The sequence below is a fragment of the Bos taurus genome, chromosome 25 (genome assembly GCF_002263795.3).
Source record: "Bos taurus isolate L1 Dominette 01449 registration number 42190680 breed Hereford chromosome 25, ARS-UCD2.0, whole genome shotgun sequence".
Lineage (NCBI taxonomy): Eukaryota > Metazoa > Chordata > Mammalia > Artiodactyla > Bovidae > Bos > Bos taurus.
This window is the reverse complement of record NC_037352.1, coordinates 15777234-15799016: the sequence shown is the minus strand read 5'-3', so window position 1 is coordinate 15799016 and position 21783 is coordinate 15777234. Positions and strand designations below refer to the sequence as shown.

The following is a 21783-nucleotide window of genomic DNA, read 5'->3' as shown; positions in this document are numbered from 1 at the left end:
CAAGAAGACAGAATTCCAGACTGTTGTTGGAACTAGATAAGAGCCTCAAAGTCCATGAAACTTGAAGATCCTAAGAGCCATTTTATCCCCCCATGGAGAGGAAAGGGAAAACACTGCTGAGTGAGGGGGAGGAATAGACCCTCGTGACCCCGCTTGAGCTCCCAGATCAGCCTGGGAGGAGATCAGCCACCGTCATTGCTTATCTTTCTTTAAAAGCCCAGATCCTACACCAGATGCTCCTAGATAAGTGGTTCCAGACGTCTTTTATCCTGGTGTGTGTGTGCTCAGTCGCTTCAGTCGTGTCCAACTCTTTGCTATCCAATGGACTGCAGCCCACCGGGCTCCTCTGTCCATGGGTTTCTCCAGACAAGAATACTGGAGTGGGTTGCCATGCCCTTCTCCAAGGGATCTTCGCCACTCAGGGATGGAACCTGTGTCTCTTGCATTGCAGGCAAATTCTTTACTACTGAGCCATTGGGGAAGCCCCCTTTATCCTGGAAGCAGCCTCAAAGATGCCTTTTATCCTTCTTTCCCTTGTAAATGCCCCAGGGGCAAGGTTTCAGGGAGGAACATGGCTTACTGTTTCAGTTCATTATAATCCCAACCAGAAATCTCCTGGCTTTCCTGAGCCGAATTTCCTTTGGATCTAACCTGATTTCTTACAGGTTTTAGGTTTATGGGACTCAGCACACAGCAGCTGCAGGTGTCTCTGAATACCAACTGGGAAAGCTGAGAACTCGGACTGTTCAGTCTGGAGGTCAGGAGACGGGGAGCCTGTCGGCTGTCACTGGGAAGCTGAATGGCCACCACATAAGTGCGGCTCCTTCTGTGTTGTCCCAGAGGACGGGATGGGGATGAGATGAGCATGGGCTGTGTCCTCATCACGTGGTACAGACTCCACAGCCCATAGCCCTGCCTCCCGCAGTTAGGACTGCAGATCCCTGCACCCTGACTCCCCCACCATTGACCTTGACCCCTGACCTTTTGTCTTTTCCTTGAGCAAGCCTGTCTTTGCCTCAGAACTTTCCATGGCCATTCCTGCCCCCGGGGACACCCTCTCCCTAGATCTTTGTGTACTTCTTCTTGCCACTAGTTCACAGGTCACAATCAGGCCACCAACCACATCACTGTCTTTTATCTCGACCTATTTCAATTTTCTGCATTGCATTTAACACTGTCTGGAATTACATATATATTTTTTATTGTCTGGATCCCCAACTAGAACTAAACTCCAAAAGATGAGGGACTATTTAAGAATATTTGTCACTGAATACACATTATTAACAATATCTGGCACATAGCTGGTTTTTGGTGAAAACAAAAGTTACAGGAGGATACATTTTAGTACTGTAACAATTACCTCTTCTTGAGCATTGAGCAGTCCTTACCATTAATTATTTCATTTAATCCTCATAACAACCCTGCAAGGTAGGGCCATTATCTCTGATTTGCAAATGAGGAAACCACAGCTTAGAGAGGCCAAGGGATTTATTTGTTCAAGGTCCCACTGCTTTAATTAAGCTGAGATTCAAACCCAGGTCTGTTTCCAAAGCTTATGCCCTTAACCAGTAATATATACTACATTACCATGCCCAGAATTTATAAATATTAAGAACAATTCTGCTTAATGAAATAGCCTGTAAATTAGTTATTGCAGGTAGATAGGCATGCACTTGAAGACTGTCAGAAGTATTGCAGAGAGGATTCCTGTGTCATGTGGGAGGTGGACTCTAGGTAGCCAATAAGGTGACATCTTTTAATTCAACCATCCATCCATCCATCCATTCAAATTCAACCACTCATCCAACAAACCAGTTAACTATCCACCTAGCAAAACATTCAATGCCTATCATCCCCTCAAAAAACCATCCATCCATCCATCCATCCATGCATGCATCAACTCACCCATCATCCAAGCAAACCATCCCTGCATGCACTCTTCCAACCATCTAATGATCAACTTTCTGATCCACGCAATATTAACTTAGCCTATACTGCATTAATATTGCATGGATCAGAGAGTTGATCATTAGATGGTTGGAAGAGTGCAAGCATGGATAATTTGCTTGGAGGATGATGGGTGAGTGGATGGATGGATAGATGAGAAGATGTATCCTTATTGGCCACTTAAAGTAAGCCTCCCACATGATACAGGCATCTTCTCTGCAATGTCTCTGACAGTCCTCCAGTGCACGCCTATCTACCTACAACAACTAATTCACAAGGTATCTCATTAACTAAGCAGAATTGTTATAAACATTCCAAACTGGAAGAGAGAACGGCAACCCACTCCAGTATTCTTGCCTGGAGAATCCCATGGACAGAGGAGTTTGGTAGGCGGCAGTCCATAGGGTCACACAGAGTTGGACATGACTGAAGCGACTAAGTACACACACATTCACATACTATGCTAGGTACTAGAAAAATAAAATTGGAGAAAAAACTCTTCCCTTGAGGAGCTCTCAGCCAACTAGGAGACAAGGAAGACAATGCTCAATTGCTTTATGAAAGATGTGTGCCCTTTGAGGGTGGGGAAGTAATGAATAGTTTGCCCACAGAGACTGAGGAGATCTCAGAGAGTTTAGCTTCTGAACCCATTTCCCCATGCTCTCCTGATGTCCTACCCTCTTTGGTTCCTGACTGTTCAATCAGGAAATTCGATCCTGGGGATAATTACTATCTTGGCTCTGGTTGAAGACAAGCTAGGCAGCAACCACAAGGTTATCCTAACCTCCCTCTAATTTTCTTTCTAAACCACTTGCAAATACACTTAGGTTTTCCTCATGGTTGTACAGGAGAAGTGTGCCTGGAAGAATCACGTCCCTTTAAACACTCACACAATAACCTATGCATTCATTCATCCATCCACCCATCCATTCATTCACCCATCCATCCATCCATCCAACCACCCAGAACCCTTCAACCCTCCCACTTGCCAGTCTAGGACAAAACTTTGAGCACAAAAACATATGGGACATGAGCCTGTCTTCACACATAGATTATGAATGGATTAATGAATGTGAGAATCCAAAGTAAAAAGATAATAACATAAGAGAAAAGCTTATATTTGCTTTCCTGCAACTGCAGCCCATAGGCAGTGCACAGGTCTTGGCAGGGCCGGCTGTAACCTCTCTTCACCCCCCTCAGAGACTCTTTATCAAACAAAGGGAGGGAGGTTAAAAACAATGGCTACTCATGTCACTTTTTTCTACCTGGATTTCTTTGAATGATGTTTCAAAGGTTTAAATGTGGTCTGACACTATGTTTCATAGGAATTCCACTCTGTAGGGGTTCCTGCTGGCACTCAGATAATACTGCTCATCTCTGCCCCAAGGTTTCTGGGTAACAATGACCTGGAGCTCCTAGCAAGGGAGGCTCCTGGGGCCTTTGTGAACAGCCATGCTCTCCAGCCAGGGATGTCTCTTGCCCTGATGTTGAATGAGTAAGCGAGTGAATCCATTCTGGAGGCAGGCTTCTCTGGGCCAGAGGAGCTGATGTCTCCTGAGTGCTGGTGCCAGGGGCTATGTGTGGGTCATTACTTGGCTCTCGGAGGAAAACACTGTCATACTCGAGACTCAGAGAGGTCAGCGCGTTTCTCAGGTCACAGGGTAAGGGAGGACAGAGGCGGGAGTGTGAACCCAACTCCAGCCCTGCTCCTTCCACCCACCCTCTGCTGTACTGATGAGCAGGTTATGGGAGGAAGAGTGTGCAGACCCTTGGTCTCTAAAGGGACATGAGTGTTGATGTTGAGAAAAGCCTTTTGTAATTTTTCTTTGGGGGTTTTTAGAAAGCAGAGCGGATTCACAGACAGACACAATCAAGTATGCTTCCTTTCTGGAGAAGGGGAAGAAGACCTGGGGACTCAAACACTGGCTGCAGAGCCTCCTGGGTGTAAACAGTCTAAAGTCATCCTTGGGTCAGACAGTCGGTCTGCGGAGGAGCGAAGAGAAGGGGGAACAAAACCCCAGAGCTCTGCATGCATGCATGCTAAGTCACTTCATTTATGTCCAACTCCTTGATACCCCATGGACTGTAGCCTGCCAGGCTCCTCTGTCCATGGAGTTCTCCAGCAAGAATACTGGAATGGGTTGCCGTGCCCTCCTCCAGGGGATCTTCCTGAAGCAGGAACCAGGGTCTCCCACAGTGCAGGCAGATTCTTTATCATTTGAGGCACCAGGAAAGCCAGCTATTCTGGGCCTTAAGGGTGGGTGGGAAAGACAAAAATATCCACAGAAAAGAGACAGAGAGATGGCAATGGGGATGAGAGGTGGAGGCAGGCACACACAAATCCAGGGAAAAGCAGAGAGAGACAGGAGGACCTCCTCCTCCCACATATATGGGAAAGAAATACACAGAGAGACACACGAAGAATCACGGGCACAGACAGAGACACACAGACAAAAACAGAGACAAACATACCCAACCAGACATACACATGGAGGCAGGGGGAAGGGGGGAGCTTCTCCACTGGAAAAGCTGGATCCACTTGGCCCCAGAGTGATGCAGCTAGCCTTAAAAGCAAAGGCCAATGAAAGTTCCAGAATTTCAGAATCAAAAAATGCTCCCAGGCTGGAGACATTGCCTGGTCCCTTCCCCCCAGACTACTTCCATTCTTTCCACACTTTCCCCTCGTCTGTCCCCTGACCAGCCCTGTACTCTCGTGAGCCCAGAGATGAAGGAAGAGCGTGAGGCCCAGGGACCCACTGAAAGTGGTGCGACATTCACAGGCTTGCTCCACGACCACAATGGCAATGATCCCCACGTTGGTACAGGGGAGGACCCTGATGCATTTTGTCGAATAAACAAGAGAGCGTGGATGGGCGAGTTTTCTGCCCCGTGTTGCAGCGGGGGGCAAGGGAGGGCATTCAAAGGGGCTGAGGTTCATGGCACTCTGGGACAGTTGCCAGTCACCAGCTTCTTATTTTTGTTCCACAGCCCTGGCTCCTGCATCGACCTTTCCAGCAAGCTGCTCGGACACAGGGTTGCTGAGGAGACAGGAAACCACCCTAGAGACCAGGCAGAGTGGGCCTCCTCAACTCTGGTCACCGTTTCTGGAACTGCGGTCCTGGAAAGCTGCCGGCCTCCACCACTAGGAGTGGGATCGTCAGTGGGCTGTGGTGAGCTTCCCAGAAGGGCAGGAATGGGGGAGGGGCTCTCTCCCACCCACTGGAGGGAGTAGGAGCTGGCAGAGTCTGGCCAGAGGTGATGTGGCAACATGTATTATAGTGTTACACATGCAGGTCCCTCGCCCCAGTAATTTCGCTCCTAAGAATCTATCCTGGGGGAAGAAGGCAAATATGCGTGTCTCCATGTATATGGCAACCCACTCCAGTACTCTTGCCTGGAAAATCCCATGGATAGAGGATCCTGGTAGGTTACAGTCCGTGGGGTCGCAAAGAGTCAGACATGACTGAGCAACTTCACTTTCTTTCTTTCCATGTATAGAGGGTTTCCCAGGTGGCGCTAGTGGTAAAGAATCTGCCTGCCAATCCAGGAGATGCAGGAGACTCAGGTTCCATTCCTGGACTGGGAAACTCTTGGAGAACGAAATAGTAACCCACCCCAGTATTCCTGCTTGGGGGCTACAGATCATGGGGTCACAAAGAGTCAGGCATGGCTGAGCACACACACACGTCCATGTGTAGGGTGCTCTTTGTTCATTTAGTCACCCATTCAGCATCTCCTGTGTGCTCACTGGACACAACAGAGTCCTTTCCTGAATGCTGCTTAGGTGAGTGGAGTAGAAAGCCAATACAAAAGGAAGCAAATATACAGAGTGAAGTAAGTCAGAAAGAGAAAAACAAATATCACATATTAACGCATATATGTGGCATCTAGAAAAATGGTACAGGTGAACCTAGCTGCAGCCTGGGAATAGAGACACAGACAGAGAATGGGCGTGTAGACACAGCAGGGAGAAGGACGGTGGGATGAACTGAGAGAGTGGCACTGACGTGTATACACCACCACGTGTGAAACAGACAGCCAGCCGGAACATGCAGCACAGTGTAGGGAGCTCAGCTCTGTGCTGACCCGCATGGCGGATGCGGGAGATCCAAGAGGGAGGGGTTATATGTATACTTATAGCTGGTTTACTTTATTGTACAGCAGAAGCCAACACAACATTGTAAAGCAACTATGTGAGTGTGTGCTAAGGCACTTAAGCCATGTCCCGCTCTGTGCGACCCTACGGACTGCAGCCCGCCAGGCTCCTCTGTCCAGGGGATTCTCCAGACAAGAATACTGGAGTGGGTTGCCTTACCCTCCTCCAGGGGATCTTCCCAACCCAGGGATGGGTTTCTTACATCTCCTGCATGAGCAGGTGGGTTCTTTACCACTAGTACCACCCAGGAAACCTGTAAAGCAACAAAACCCTAATTTTTAAAAAAGCAAGCAAACAGAGAATACAGTTGCAAACATAGTGATATAGACTATGAAGAAAACAATGTAAGCATGTTAAAGGGGGGCGGATTATTTGGCTATGGTGGCCAAATGTAGGCTGATGTGAAGTGGATACACTTGAACAAACTCAGAGTGAACTGAGGGGGTGAGTCATTTAATTATCACGGATGGAGGAGGATTCTGGGCAGCTGGCATAGCAAATGCAAAGGTCCCGAGGCCTCCATCTCCATGGTGTTGATAATGGTCCAAAATAGGAATCGAGCCAAAGGTCATAGTAATACTCATTGATACAGAACATTATCTATAATATATTAGGCAAAACAGAAGTCCTTCAGTGCAATCCATAACAATGAAAAGACCTGCCCCCAAATATTAACAGAAGATCAGATGGTGGCATGACAGTTTTCATTTCTTCCTTGTACTTTTCTGTGTTAACTACATTTTGTAAGATGAATAACTTTTATCAGCCAAACTAACAATAAAGGCGATGCTTGCTGATGCTGTTGCTAAGTCGTTTCAGTTGTGTCCGACTCTGTGTGACCCCATAGACAGCAGCCCACCAGGCTCCCCTGTCCCTGAGATTCTCCAGGCAAGAACACTGGAGTGGGTTGCCATCTCCTTCTGCAATGCATGAAAGTGAAGTCACTCAGTCGTGTCCAACTCTTCATGACCCCATGGACTGCAGCCTACCAGGCTCCTCCACCCATGGGATTTTCCAGGCAAGAGTACTGGAGGGGGTTGCCATTGCCTTCTCCTAAAAGGCGATGCTTACTGATACTTCTAATATTAACTGTTTACTGAACATGCCAGCTATGTATTAAGCCATTTCTGTGCGCAATTTTTTTTTACTTCCATCCAAACTTCTATGAGAAAAGGGTTATTATCTTCCTCTGATATGGCGAAGGAAGCTGAAGTTCAGAGACGTCCCAGTTAGGAGTTGTTTGAGCTAGAAATGGAGCCGGTCTGTTTTACCGAAGCCCTATTATTGCCACTATGCTCCGTCAAATTGTCCTCATTTCCAAAAGATGAAAATCTCTTCCTAGAAGCCTATCAGTTGGCTTTTTTCAGCCGCAGGACAGATAACAATCACATGTGGTCAAAGCTACGTGTGTCTTTACAGACTGAAACCCAAACGTTGCCCGGTTCCTAAAAAAAGCTATGAATTTAACAATGTAATCAGATTCCTGTGGCATAAAACAGAAAATAAGTGGAAGAATCAGAGTGATTAGAGGCAGCGGGAGAAGCTGACTTCAGACAAATGTTAAAAAGCCAGAGTTGTGGGGAGGCATATCAAGTACATTTTTGCCATGCAGGTGGGGAGGTCAAGGACAAACATTCACGGAGGGCTCTGCCCAGTAGCTAGCTGTGCCAGCTTCGGCCTGTTACCCAAGCTCTGTTTTTATTGCCATGGGTCAAATAAGGGCTATGCAACCCTTGGGCTTTAAAGAGCTGGTGAAGACGAAGGTACTCTGCAAGGACCGATGTGTTGTGCAAATGTCGACATGTTGGCAATGATTATGCTTGTGGTTCCCTTTAGGGATACGATCTGGGAGGAGACAGTGAGCTACAGTGGTTAAGAGCGTGGCCTCCGGTCAGGCAGATCTGTGTGACCTTGGAGCAGTTAAACCACCTCTCTAGGCCTCAGTTGTCTCATCTGTAAAACAGGTACATTATCATCACAGAGTCTGTCTCATGTGGATGTCTGCGTCCATTAGAATAGCTATCAACACTGCCAGGGTTACTGTCACCATTTCAATTTGGCTGTTCGGGATCAGGTTTGTTGTAACCACTGGACTCAGCTCTAGCGCTCTACCTCAAGGCCACATGGCCTCTCGGGGCTGTGTATACCTGGGAGCTCACTGCTGCAAATAAACACCCACACCCAGAGTCTCCCTCTGCAGCGTCTGCCTCTGATCGCAACTAATAACAAATGCAAAACGAAGGAGCCTCTTGACTGGAATAGTCACTCCATCAACAAAGCCCGCAATTCTATTCATGCTCTGAAGGGGCCTCTTTGAGCTGCTGCAAGGGGAGCTTTCTGACTTGGTTCCAAATTATAGGGGTGGCTGGATCTTGGGGAGAAGTGGAGACAAGACTGTGTTACAAATAGGATTTGGGTCAGGAGTGCACCCAGGCCCCTGCCCTGGGGAGGGGGCGGGCTCCGCGGCTCAGAACCACTTCCAGCTCTGTCTCTTCAGGGCAAGGACTATGAAAAGACACCTCTCTGATCATCAGTTCTTCCTCTGTAAAGTGGGTTAGTCACAGGGAGCTCTATTTTTAATTTTTTGAGAAGCATCCATACTGCTTTCCGTTGCGGCTACAGCATTTTGCACTCCCACCAGGATGAAGGTTGAGGACACGCACTGAGCTGAATAAACCGGTCCCAGAAAGACAAATCCGGAGTGATTCTACTTGTATGAGTGACCTCACATGTCTAACTCATACAATCAAAGAGGGGAAATGCGGTGGCCAGGGGCTGAGGGTTCGGGAAGCAGGGAATTAGCACCCATGGGCACAGAGTTTCAGATGAACCCAATGAACAAGTGCTAAAGATCTGAGTACAATGCTGCATCTACAGCCAACAATCCTGGATTGTGAGCTGAATAAACCGGTCCCAGAAAGACAAATCCAGTGTGATTCTACTTGTATGAGTGACCTCACATGTCTAACTCATACAATCAAAGAGGGGAAATGCGGTGGCCAGGGGCTGAGGGTTCAGGAAGCAGGGAATTAGCACCCATGGGCACAGAGTTTCAGATGAACCCAATGAACAAGTGCTAAAGATCTGAGGACAATGCTGCATCTACAGCCAACAATCCTGGATTGTGCGCTTAAACTGTGTAGAGAGGGTAGATCTCACGTTAAGTGTTCTTACCAAAACACAATACATTTTTTAAAAGCAGAGAGGATGACCAATCTGCCCCTGACCCCACTGGGTGGTGCTCGTGGGCGGGGCACATTTGCACACCAGGCTGCTGTACTGAGCAGGAGTCAGGGCTTCGGAGGAGAAAGCCTGGCAGGTTCTAGGTGCTTTCTCAGACTTGGGCCAAGGGGCTTTTCTTTTTTCTCACTGGGAAGTTTCAATGCCAAGTTCTGGTGATTAGACCTTGAGAGAAGCCCTCTGCTCTCAAGGGATTTTGAAAAGGCCACGGGGCCACGTGTCTGGATCCAAATCTTGCTACTGCTGTGAACCAGCTGTGGAGCCGTGGGCCAGTCATTTCCCTTCCTTGGTCCCCAAGACTCTTCCAGAACAATAATGACATCTGAGGCATACTGAGCCCTAAGCACTATGCACACATGATCTCATTACTTAATTTCCCTGAGGTCCAGGAGACAGAAACCATGATTATTACCCCCATCTCACCATGGGGGGTGTTCTGAGGCTGCAAGGCACTGAATAACTGATGACGAGTTACCCTCTCTGCAGAGGGCTGGATCGGAGACAAATCCACGCTTTATTCTAGCAGATGAGGGGGTAACATTCCCATAGTCTGGAACTCTAGCCTGAGCACAGAATTAGCATCACTGAATAGAAAACAAAGTGACAGACTTTATTTTCTTGGCCTCCAAAATCACTGCACACAGCGGCTACAGCCATGAAATTAAAAGACGCTTGCTCTTTGGAAGCAAAGCTATGACAAACTTAGAGAGATTATTAAAAAGCAGAGACGACACTTTGCCAACAACGGTCCATCTAGTCAAAACTATGGTTTTTCCGTTAGTAATGTATGGATGTGAGAGTTGGACCATAAAGAAGGCTGAATGCTGAAGTATTGATGATTTCGAACTGTGGTGCTGGAGAAAACTCTTGAGAGTCCCTTGGACAGCAAGGAGATCAAACCAATCCTACCGGCAATCAACCCTGAATATTCATTGGAAGGACTGATGTTGAAGCTGAAGCTCTAGTACTTTGGGCACCTGATGTGAACATGCAACTCAGTGGAAAAGACCCTGGTGCTGGGAAAGATTGAGAGCAGGAGGAGAAGGGAGAGACAGAGGATGAGACGGTTAGATGGCATCACCATGTCCATGACTCAATGGACATGAATTTGAGCAAACTCTGGGAGATAGTGAGGGACAGGGAAGGTTGGTGTGCTGCAGTCTACGAGGTCACAAAGAGTTGGACATGACAGAGTGACTAAACAACCATAACTCTCTTGAGACAGGGCTGGTTGTTGGTCCTTTCTCCCAATCTTCCTTCATTGTTCAGCTTTATTGAAGCATAATTGACATATAAAATTGTAAGATATTTAAAGTGTACACTGGGTGATTCGATATACATATACACTGTGAAATGATTCCCCCCATCTAGTTAATTAGCATATCATCACCTCACTTATTTAGAGGGTGAAAACATTTACCTTCTACTCTCTCAGTGACTTTCCCTTGTAAAATACAGTGTTGCCAGCTGGGTAGTCTCAGATCTTACTCATTTTATTGCTGCAAGTGTGTATTTTTTGACAATCTGTTCTCTTCCCTCTACCCACCCAGTCCCCCATGACCACTTTCCTACTCTCTGTTTCCAAAAGTTTAACTTTCATGAAAGGATTCCATGTATAAGTGGTATCCTGTAATGTGCCTGGCTGGTTTGTATCACTCAGCACAAGGTCCTCAAGTTCCTATCATGCCGTCACAATGGTTTCCTTCTCTCGAGGCTGAATCATCTCCCTTGTATACGCCACATCAAGTTGGCTTTCTTGATAGCTGGCAGTTCCCCACGAGCTAAGGTCAAGGTTATCTCTTAGCCTCCTTGTCCTGGCACAGAGCTAAGCTCAGGGGAGAAGCCCTCTGTGAATGAATGATTTAGACTGATGGATTAAGCTGGACAGCTCCGTCCGTTCAGGGCCTAGGGGAGCTGAAGTGGAAGACTCATGCTTGAGCTGTTGCACATGAGGGTCTCCACTCAACTGAACTGGCTGGGGGCTGGGCTCCACTTCTGCTTGCTCAGGAGCCCCAAGCGTCCCTGGGAGGAGCTGGGCAAGTGCCTGACCATCCCTCCAACACTGGGGCTGCCTGACCTGATGGGAAGTGAGGGAGGAGATACTGAGCAAGGATCGCAGAGTTGGGAAGCTGAAAGCACAAGTCCAAGCATAAAGCTGGCCAGGCCACGCCCTTTGGAGATCAGGAGAAGCCATCCCTGACCCTCCCCCATCCCGTCTTCACACGCCCTTCCCTCAGGCCCACCAAGCACCTTGCATTTCTTTTTATTAAAAAAAATAATAATAAAATTCACCACTTTAATCATTTTTGCACATACAGTCCAATAGTGTTAAGTACCTTCACATTATTGGGCAACCATCACCACCCCCTTTTCCATCCTGCAACACTGAAACTTATACCCGCTGAACACTAACTTCCCATCCCCTCTCTTAGCCTCTAGTAGGGCTTACCAGATGCCGCTAGTGGTAAAAACCCTGTCTGCCAGTGCAGGAGGCATAAGAAATGTGGGTTCAATCACTGGGTTGGGAGGATCCCCTGGAGGAGGGCATGGCAACCCACTTCTGTATTCATGCCTGGAGACTCCCATGAACAGGGAAGCCTGGTGTGCTGCAATCCATGGGGTCACAAAAAGTCAGACAGGACTGGAGCGACTGCACAGAGCACAACCTCCAGTACCCACCATTGTACTTTCTGTCTCTATGAATCTGACACCTCAAGGTGCCTCATCTCAGTGGAATCATATATTTGTTCTTTTTACAATTGGCTTCTTTCATGTAGCAAAATGTTGCAGCATGTGGCAGAATTTCCTTCCTCTTTAAGGCTGAATGATACTCCACCCTGTATGTGTTTCACATTTTGTTCATTCGTTCATCTGTCAGTAGACAGCTGGGTTGCTTCCAATTTTCGGCTCTTGTGAATAAAGCTGCTATGAACACAAGTGTTTAGTTACCTCTCTGAGACCATGTTTTCAATTCTTTTGGGTACAGACCCAGAAGTGGAATTGCTGGATCATATCGTAACTTAATTTTTCAAAGTTTATTTTTTGGCCACACCATGAGGCATGTAGGCTCTTTAGTCCCCCAACCAGGGTTTGAACCTGTACAGTCTTGAATTGGGAGAGCATAGTCTTAACCACAGGACTGCCAGGGAAGTCCCATGGTAGCTTTCTTTTTCTTTTTTTCAGTTTAATTTTGTTCAAATTCCCATGACCCCATGGTTTAATAAAAGTGTTTTCTGGTTGGGCTCAGATGGTAAATAATCTGCCTGCAATGAGGGAGACTTGAGTTTGATCCCTGGGTTGGGAAGATCCCCTGGAGGAGGGCATGGCAACCCACTCCAGTACTTCGCCTAGAGAATCCCCATGGACAGAGGAGCCTGGCGGCCTGTTGCAGTCCATAGGCTGCAAAGAGCAGGGCAGAACTGAGCGACAACGCACACCTGGTCAGCAAATGAGCTGCCGGGCATTTTGGACACATGGCCACTGAATGTAACTTGGCGGGTAGCTTTGTTTCTCAAGTCCTGCTACTCCTGAAGACCCACTTTTGAGCCCGGGCTTTTCTCTTTGCTTGCTTCCTCCTCATTCCCATTTCTTTGTCTTAATATTAAAGAACTGATTACACACTCAGCTTGGGCTGGCTTGATTTCTCTCCCAAGTAGTTGGGCTAGCTCCTTTTCCCACTGGCCACTGCGAACTCCAAGTCAGTTGCACTCTAATGATAACCTTATTTTTAAGAACTTATTTTTCGAGTAACTCATCCTGCAGGACTGAACCCACTCATTCCATGCAAGGGCTCTCAACCTGAACCCACCACTTACTCACAGGTTATTTGACTGCTCCCTGCCTCTGTTTCCTCATCTATCAATGAGTGCTCACCTCCGAGGGATGCTGAAAGGACTAAAAACCCCAACTCAGGCAAAAGATGGTCATGCAGCTTGACAGTGGAGAAGCCAGCTGCACGTGTGTGGGGTGACTCTGGAGCCCTGCCCGATGCACTGAAGCCTGTAATTGTTCACCCGACGGGGGTGCGGGTGGAGGGAATCTGTGGAGGAGGGGCAGGACCTGACCTTGACCTGACACTGAGGACTTCAGAGCTGGAGTTCCTCCCAAGGGAAGGCTGACATGGTCCCCACACAGGACACCAAACAACACTAAGTCAGAGTGGGTAAGGGATTCCCTTTTCAATTTTCATCCAGCCCTTCTGATTATAGCCAGCCCACCGAGGGAGTCTCAGATCAATGCAAACATTTCCTTAACAGTAAGGGGAGTGATGCAAGTTAAAAGATGCTTGCTCCTTGGAAGAAAAGCTATGACCAACCTAGGCAGCATATTAAGAAGCAGAGACATTACTTTGCCAACAAAGGTCCATCTAGTCAAACCTATGGTTTTTCCAGTAGTCATGTATGGATGTGAGAGTTGGACCATAAAGAAAGCTGAGCACTGAAGAATTGCTGCTTTTGAACTGTGGTGTTGGAGAAGACTCTTGAGAGTCCCTTGGAATGCAAGGAGATTCAACTAGTCAATCCTGAAGGAAATCAGTCCTGAATATTCATTGGAAGGACTGATGCTAAAGCTGAAGCTCCAATACTTTGGCCACCTGATGTGAAGAACTGACTCACTGGAAAAGACCCTGATGCTGGGAAAGACTGAAGGCGGGAGGAGAAGGGGATGACAGAGGATGAGATGGTTGGATGGCATCACCGACTCGACGGACATGAGTTTGAGTAAACTCTGGGAGTTGGTGATGGACAGGGAAGCCTGGGGTGCTGCAGTCCATGGGGTCACAAAGAGTCGGACACGACTGAGCGACTGAACAGAACTGAAGGGGAGTGAGCTTCCTCTCTCAACAAAGAGAGATCTGCCCGTAGGGCTGGTGTCTCTGGCAGGAAAGAGAAGCAACCACTGGCACTGAAGACCACTGTTGTGATTTGGGGGGCTTCCCAGGTGGCACTAATGGTAAAAAAAACCCACCTGCCAATGCAGGAGACACAAGAGACCCAGATTCAATCCCTGCATGAGGAAGATCCCCTGAAGGAGGGCATGGCAACCCACTCCAGTATTCTTGCCTGGAGAATCCAATGGACAGAGGAGCCTGGCAGGCTAAGTCCATGGGGTTGCAAAGAGTCGGACACAACTGAAGCAACTGAGCACGCTGTCATTTCACTGATTCCTCTGCATGGCTGCTGTCTCTACAGAAAGGAGAGCAAGATTTCCACTTCTGGCAGCGATGCAAAATGACTTTCAAAATAAAATTGACTTAAGTAAAACTGAAAGCGAGTCTATTGCAGTGAAAAACCTATGTGAGTAATAGGACAGGTGGAAGGTGGATGTGGCAAAATCATAAAAGAAGGGAGTGCGAAGGAAGCTTAGAGAATATCAATTAGACTCCACAAGCTCGCTGCCTGACTCGGAGGTGCTGAGCTTGTTAAACAAATGAGGGTGAAGGCCAGGTACAGACTAATGTCCAAGCAGCTTCATGTTTCATGGAAGGACTTGTAGGTCCAGAGCATATTTACTTCCCAGGCTTCAGGGGCCCAGGAGGATTTTGTTGGGAGTTTTCTGGTGTAGCCTCTGGGAGACCACACAGAGAGAGACAGAGACACAGGGGTCTATTGAGAAACACTGGATTTGCACTCCAATTTGTTGAGTATTTAACATTTATAAAGTTTTTTTTTGCACAGACTTCTTACCTCTCACAGCAATGCTGTATATGGAAATTATCCTCATTTATAGATAATTGGCCCAGGCTCAGAGAGGGTAGGGAACTGGTCACAGAGCCAGAAGGTAGACCAGAGATTAAGAAAGAGAAACAAACTGACCTGATTTCAGACACCATGCACCATGCGTGCTCTTAGCAAGATCTGGGCATCTCCGTCTGCACCCAGGCTCCCAATGCCAAGTTCATCTGGGCCCAAAGCATCATATTCCCAGTCGCTTCAGTTGTGTCCAACTTTTTGTGACCTATAGATTGTAGCCCACCAGGCTCTTCTGTCCATGGAATTCTCCGGGCGGGAAGACTGGAGTGGGTTGCTATTTCCTTCTCTAGGGGGTCTTCACGACCCAGGGATTGAACCCTGGTCTCTTACGTCTCCTGCATTGGCAGGTGGGGGCTTTACCATTAGCACCACCTGCCCAAATGAGTGAATGGCTTCTAAATCACTGTCTAATTTAGACTGGGGCTCTGCAGCTTGGGCATGGTTGCTATTTAGTGCCAGATAATTCTTTGCTGTGGGAGATGAGTGCCATGCTATGCACTGTAAGATGTCTAAGTCACATCCCTGGCATTTACCCACTAGATACCAGCAGTATCCTCCCGTTTGTGCAAAAGCAAAAAAGTCTCCATTCATTGACTACAGTCCCCAGGGAGGAGGGGCAAACTCACTCTTGGTTGAAAGTACTGCTCTAGAACAGAAGTTCTCAGAACGTGGTCTCTGACCAGCAGCATCAGCAGCATCTGGGATCTTGTTAGAAATGCAGAATCTCAGGCCCACCCTACTCCCTGTGAATCAGGAACTCTCGGGGTGGGGACCAGCAACCTGTTTTAACAAGCCCCCCAGGCTACACTGATGCAAGCTGATGTTTGAAACCACCGGCCCAGGCTAGTGATGTTCACCTCTGGTTGCATGTTAGAATCACCTGAACATCCTTACGAAACAAAACAGAAAACAAAACCCATGCCTTGGCCCCACCCTAAGAAATAATCATTTAATTACTTCTGTGGGTACCAGTATTGGCAGGGTTTTGGAGCTCCCCAGATGATCCCACATGCTGTTAGGGTTGGGGGTCACATTTTGTACCTTCTTTTCCTTTCACACTCCTTATTTATTGATATTTGGCTGTGCTGGGTCTTTGTTTGTGTGGGCTTTTCTCTAGTTGCAGCAAGTGGGGGCTACTCTCTAGCTGCAGTGCGCAGGCTGCTCACTGCGGTGGCTTCTCCTGTTCTGGAGCTCGGGTCCTAAGGCGCATGGGCTCAGGAGCTGTGGTGCCCAGCGGTAGAGGACAGGCTCAATAGTTGTGGCTCATGGGCTTAGATGCTCCGACGCATGTGGGAATCTTCCCAGGCCAGGAATGAAACCCCTGTCTCCTGCAGTGGCAGGTGGATTCTTCACCACTGAGTTACCAGGGAAGCCCTCAACCTCCTTTTACAAATTACATCTCTTGGATTTCCCTGATGATCCAGTGGCTAAGACTCTGAGTTCCCAATAAAGGGGATCTGGGATCAATCCCTGGTTGGGAAGCTAGATCCTACATGTTGCTACTAAGAGTTCACATGCCACAGCTAAGACCTGGCACAGCCAAATACAGAAATAAATATTAAAACCTGCATCTCTCAAGGTGGAAAGAGTTTTTACCCACATACATCTCTGGGTGCCACCTCACATGCTCACGGCCTCCTGCTCTGCTGGAGACCCAAGGCTGGCTCGCTTGTTATTTCTCTCCTGCTCTGAGAAATGTCTCCCTCCACCCCTGATCAAGCATTCAGGAAATTTTCCTGCTCACTGATTTTTTTTTTTTCTCCTCTCATTCAAGTCTGGAGTTATTAAACCACAGCCCATGGCTGAACCGTCTTATTGATTTTATTGTCGCGAGCCCTGGGATATTCTAATGATGGACTGCTCAATAAATGGAAACTGGTGGGATGGATATTGATGGTGGATGATGCATTCAGCTGCAATTCACTGGGCCTCAGTCGCTCTGCCTGTTCCCCAGCACCTGTGAAAGTGCTCTGCTGAGCCCCGCAACCTCCTGTCCATTCTGCTCATGTTACTTTCCCCACACAACAAAGACGAGGGGGCTATTATGATAAACAGCCTGCGTGCCAAGCCCAGGTGTGGTGTTTTTAAACAGACAATATCTCATTTACTTCTCACAGCAGACTTATGAAGGCAGTTACTCCCATTTTACAGATAAGAAAGTTAAGGCTCAGAGTGGTTACCTGAGCTGGGGCCAGCTAATACACTGTGGAACTGGGATTCAAATCTCCATTTGTCGGCCACTAAAATGAGATCTTTCAACTCCTGTGATGGTGTGAATGTTAGTGTGTCCCCCAGAATCATATGCTGAAAACCTAATCCCCAAGATGATGGTAATTAGAAGGTGGGACCTTTGAAAGGTGATCAGGTCCTGAGGGCGCAGCTCTTATGGATGAGGTTTAGTGACCTTATAACAGAGACTCCAGAGAGCTCCTGTATGTGTCTGCCAAGTGAGGACACAGGGAGAAGACAGCTGTCTATGAACCAGAAATAGTCCTCACCAGACACCAGATCTGCTGGCACTTGGACTTTCCAGCCTCCAGAAGCATAAGAAACAAACTTCTGTTGATCATGAGCCATTCAGTCTGCAGTACATTGTTACAGAAGCCCCTAAGGGACGAAGGTTATTTCCAGGTGGCGCAGCGGTAAAGAATCCGCCTGTCAATGCAGGAGACGCAAGAGATGCGTGTTTGATCTCCGGTCCGGGAAGATGCCCAGGAGGAGGAAATGGCAACCTACTCCAGTATTCTAACCTGGAATATGCCACAGATGGGGTTGCAAAAAGTCGGACATGACTTAACGACTAAGGGACTTCGTGCACAAGGTACAAAGACAGCTCCTAAACTAAACCATGCAAGGAAACAACAGCCTCTGCTGCAAACAACATTTCAGATGGTTTTGATACAGATTAATTTCTCATACGTCCCCCTGCCTCCTGCACCTTCTCAGTGTTTCTCTACTGAGACCAATGGCGTTTGGGGAGAGACAATTCTTTGTTGGGGTGGGCTTGTCCCATGTATTACAGGACACTTAATATCCCATCTCCAAACAGCCTCTTCCCCTTTATACCTCCCAAAGCCCCCCAGGGGTCAATATGGTTGTTGCTTGAGAACTGCTCATCTTATGGGAGGTAGAAGGTTCCCTGCCAAGATGGCCTACTGCATTATCAGCAACATGGGCAGTCTCTCTGGAAAGGCAGTGTGGCAGGTGAAAAGAATTTTGGCTTTGCAATCAGAAAGATCTGGATTCAAACCACAGCTCTTTACTCACTGGCTCTGTGAGGTTGTGCAAGTTATATCACCTCTAAGATCCCAGGCCATCCTCAGTACAAAAAGGGTAAATACCGACTCCTGCCTCATAGCAGGGACCCACAGAGTCATGAGCTCAGAAAACTGTCTCCTATAGAGTGGTGGTTCTTAAGCTGGGCAATTTTGTCCATGCCACCACCCATCTCCTGGGTACTCTTTCCAAATTCCAGATTCACAGAATATATGGGCAGTGTTCTATCCCACTAAGTCTGGGGTGGTTATTCACTCAGAAAAAGTAAGTGGAACAGGCACCAATGACATGCCAGGCAGCCAGCATTCTAGGAGGGGAACAGAGCAAAGCACATGCCACAGAGAGCCTGGCCTTCCGAGGAGCAGCCCTTTCTGAAGGGAAGACAGAATAAATACATCAACATTTCCCAGATAATTTCCAAGGCATGAAGAAAATTAAGCAGCAGCTGTCATGACTATTACTTTGAATAGTGACATGCAAGTGATCGCATTCTATTTCCCTTCTCCCTGTTCCAGCTCATGTTCAGCTGCACTCACCCAGGTTCCCTTTCGGGGAAGTTGCGATGCAGTTGAACATTATCAGACCAGCTTCTGTTCCTAATTGTTCTGAGCCTTTTTCAAAGAAACGACTTGCTATGAACTGAATTGTGTCTTGCACCAAAATTCCTGTGTTGAAGGCTCAGCCTCGTGATTGTGTTGGAGATGGGCCTTTTGGGAGGTAATGAAAGTTAAATGAGGTCAGGAGGGGAGAGCCCTGATCTGATGGGATTAGTACCCTTAGAAGAAGAGACACCAGAGAGCTTGCTGTCTCTGTGCTACTCCAGGGCACAGGGAGAAGACAGCCTGCCAGCCAGGAAGACAGCTCTCACCAGAACCCAGGCAGTTGGCACCCTGACCTTGGACATCTAGGCTCTAAAATTGTGAAAAGTAGGATTCTGTTGCTGTAGGCATCCAGTCTGTGGTATTTGGTTATGGCAGCCCAGCCCATGCAGACTAATATGTTACTTTAAGGAGGTCAAGGGATGCATTCCTTGGACTAAGATCTACAGGTTGAATAAGAAGTTATTAGGTAAAAGAGGGGAGGGGAGATTGTCCCCAGGCGTAGAGAACAGCACATGCAAAGGCCCTGGGGTGAGAGAGCGTGGTGAAGGAGCGACACGCAGGAGGGCCGGTGTGGCTGGTGCACAGAGGCCGCAAAGAGCACAGGGTAAGGTGGGGCTGGGAAGACAGCAGGGGCCCCATGCAGGGCTCCATTGTAAGGGCTACAGTGGAGGACAGTGAGAAAGCATCACAACCGGCTTGCTATGCGCACCTACGGAGTGCATGGTAGGTGGAAGCGCAGGGGGGCTTCAGGGTGCAGTGTGGAGCCCCGGGCCCTCCCACAGGCTTGGGCCGTTGAGACGACCTGCTCCCTCCACGCTCCCTGCCTTTGGAGCCTGAGCTGCCTTTTGCAGGTTCTCCCAAGAGCCTTCCTGTCGCCCGACACTTTCATCTCTGTCCTCCTTTCTCCTCTCCTGAAGGTACTCGCAGGCTCCATAAATCCTGCCCCGGAAAAGCACAGGGACTCATCTGTTTTTATTACAAATGGAGCTGCTGGAGGAGAGAACAACTCTTATTTACTTCTCAGGAAAGGGTTTGAGAATATAACAGGTTTATTTTCTCCAACTCTCCAAAGACCAGAAGAGTAACACTCCAAAGTAACAGTACATTAATTAACGCCGAATTGGTTGGAATTTTCCTAATAAAAACCCTTATAGTAATCACATTAAGGGCCATTAACACTGCCTCCTGATCATAAAGCATAAATATGTTCTGCAGGTGCCTTCTGTTTAAAAAGGGACATTTCCTCCAATTGTTACCCATCTGTCACGTTAATGCTGTCACGTCACGGAGAGCAGACGGGAGTAATTACCTGGTTCACGTTTGTGCACCGTTTACTCCTTGCTGGTCTTTGGGTCAAGGCTTGTCCCTGAATTATCTCATTTAGTCATTGAGGCAAACTTTGAGGTGAATGCCACTCTCATCCCCACTTCCCAGATGAGGAAACTGAGCCACAGAGGGGACGTGAAAAAGTGAAAGTTAGTTGCACAGTCGTGCAACTTTGTGACCCTGTGGACTGCAGCCTGCCAAGCTCCTCTGTCCATGGAATTCTTCAGGCAAGAGTACTGGAGTGGGTTGCCATCTACTTTACCAGGGGATCTTCTTGACCCAAGGATTGAACCTGAGTCTCCTGTATTGAAGGCAGATTCTTTACCAACTGAGCCATCAGGGAAGCCTAGAGGGGATATGCCCAGGGTCAAACAGCTAGGAAATAATGGAGCCGATTCCAGAATCCTCTGCCATCCTGCTTCCTGAGAAATAAGCACCAGGGGTATCCTCTTAGCCACCCCCAGGGCTAATGGGCTTTCTAGTCAATCTCAGTAGCAGCAAACTCACAGTCAGGCCAATACAACATTAGGTGTTGCTCCTACAGGGCAGGGATTATGTAATTTTCAGCCTCCCTGGGACCCAGTCAAATGTCCAGTGACAATTCTAGAAGCACCTGGTACACTGAATGCATTCCTGGGGAAGGAAGAAATAGATACCAAAACACACATGCAAGAGAGCGCGTGGTGATGGGGAACAGAGCATCCCAGGTGAACTTGGGACCATGACAGATTTATCTTCCTGCACCTCTGAGACCCAGGCACAGGGACAGATGCTCAGGCCAGAGAGCATGGCACTTGGGAGCTGCAGATCCAGGATTAAATCAACAAGGAGTCTGTCTGCACTCCTTCATCAGTTCTGGATGGTTTCTTTGGTTTCTCTATGCAGAAAATATGTATTCATTGTAGGAAATTCAAGCATACAGAACATATAAAGAAAGGGGGGGAAAAGAAAAAAAAACTCGAATAGTAGAGCATCTGGATATCAGTATTGGTAACATTTCAGTGAACATTTTTCAAATATTTTTATGCATACACATTATATATCATCATGTACATTCTGCTGTGTCATATGCATTCTCTTTTCAGCAATATGCCCTTGGCATATTCAATAGAGAAGCCCAGATCTGAAACATGAGGAAGAGGGAGCTGGGAAAGGAGGTGTCATTTCAGGCAAAAGAAAGGCCTTGTGTCAAGGTCTCAAAGAGGTAGAAATTGTAATTTGAAGAATTTTTAAAAAGGACGGGGGCTTTGTTTGCTTTTTTGTCTTTACAATCTTTTTCTGTGTCTTTGAAATTTCTGTAGTGTAATGACAAAGGAAATCAACCCTAAATACTCATTGGAAGGACTGATGCTGAAGCTGAAGCTCCAATAATTTGGCTACCTGATGCAAAGAACTGACTCATTGGTAAAGACCCTGATGCTGGGAAAGATTGAGGGCAAGAAGAGAAAGGGGTAGCAGAGGATGAGATGGTTGGATGGCATCA

At 47.6% G+C, this 21783-nt stretch overlaps 1 protein-coding gene across 1 annotated transcript in view; it reads right to left on the bottom strand.

Annotated features, from left to right (window-relative positions):
- XYLT1 (xylosyltransferase 1) overlaps positions 1-21783 on the bottom strand; it is a 352297-nt gene that overhangs the window by 94681 nt on the left and 235833 nt on the right. The window lies entirely within an intron of this gene.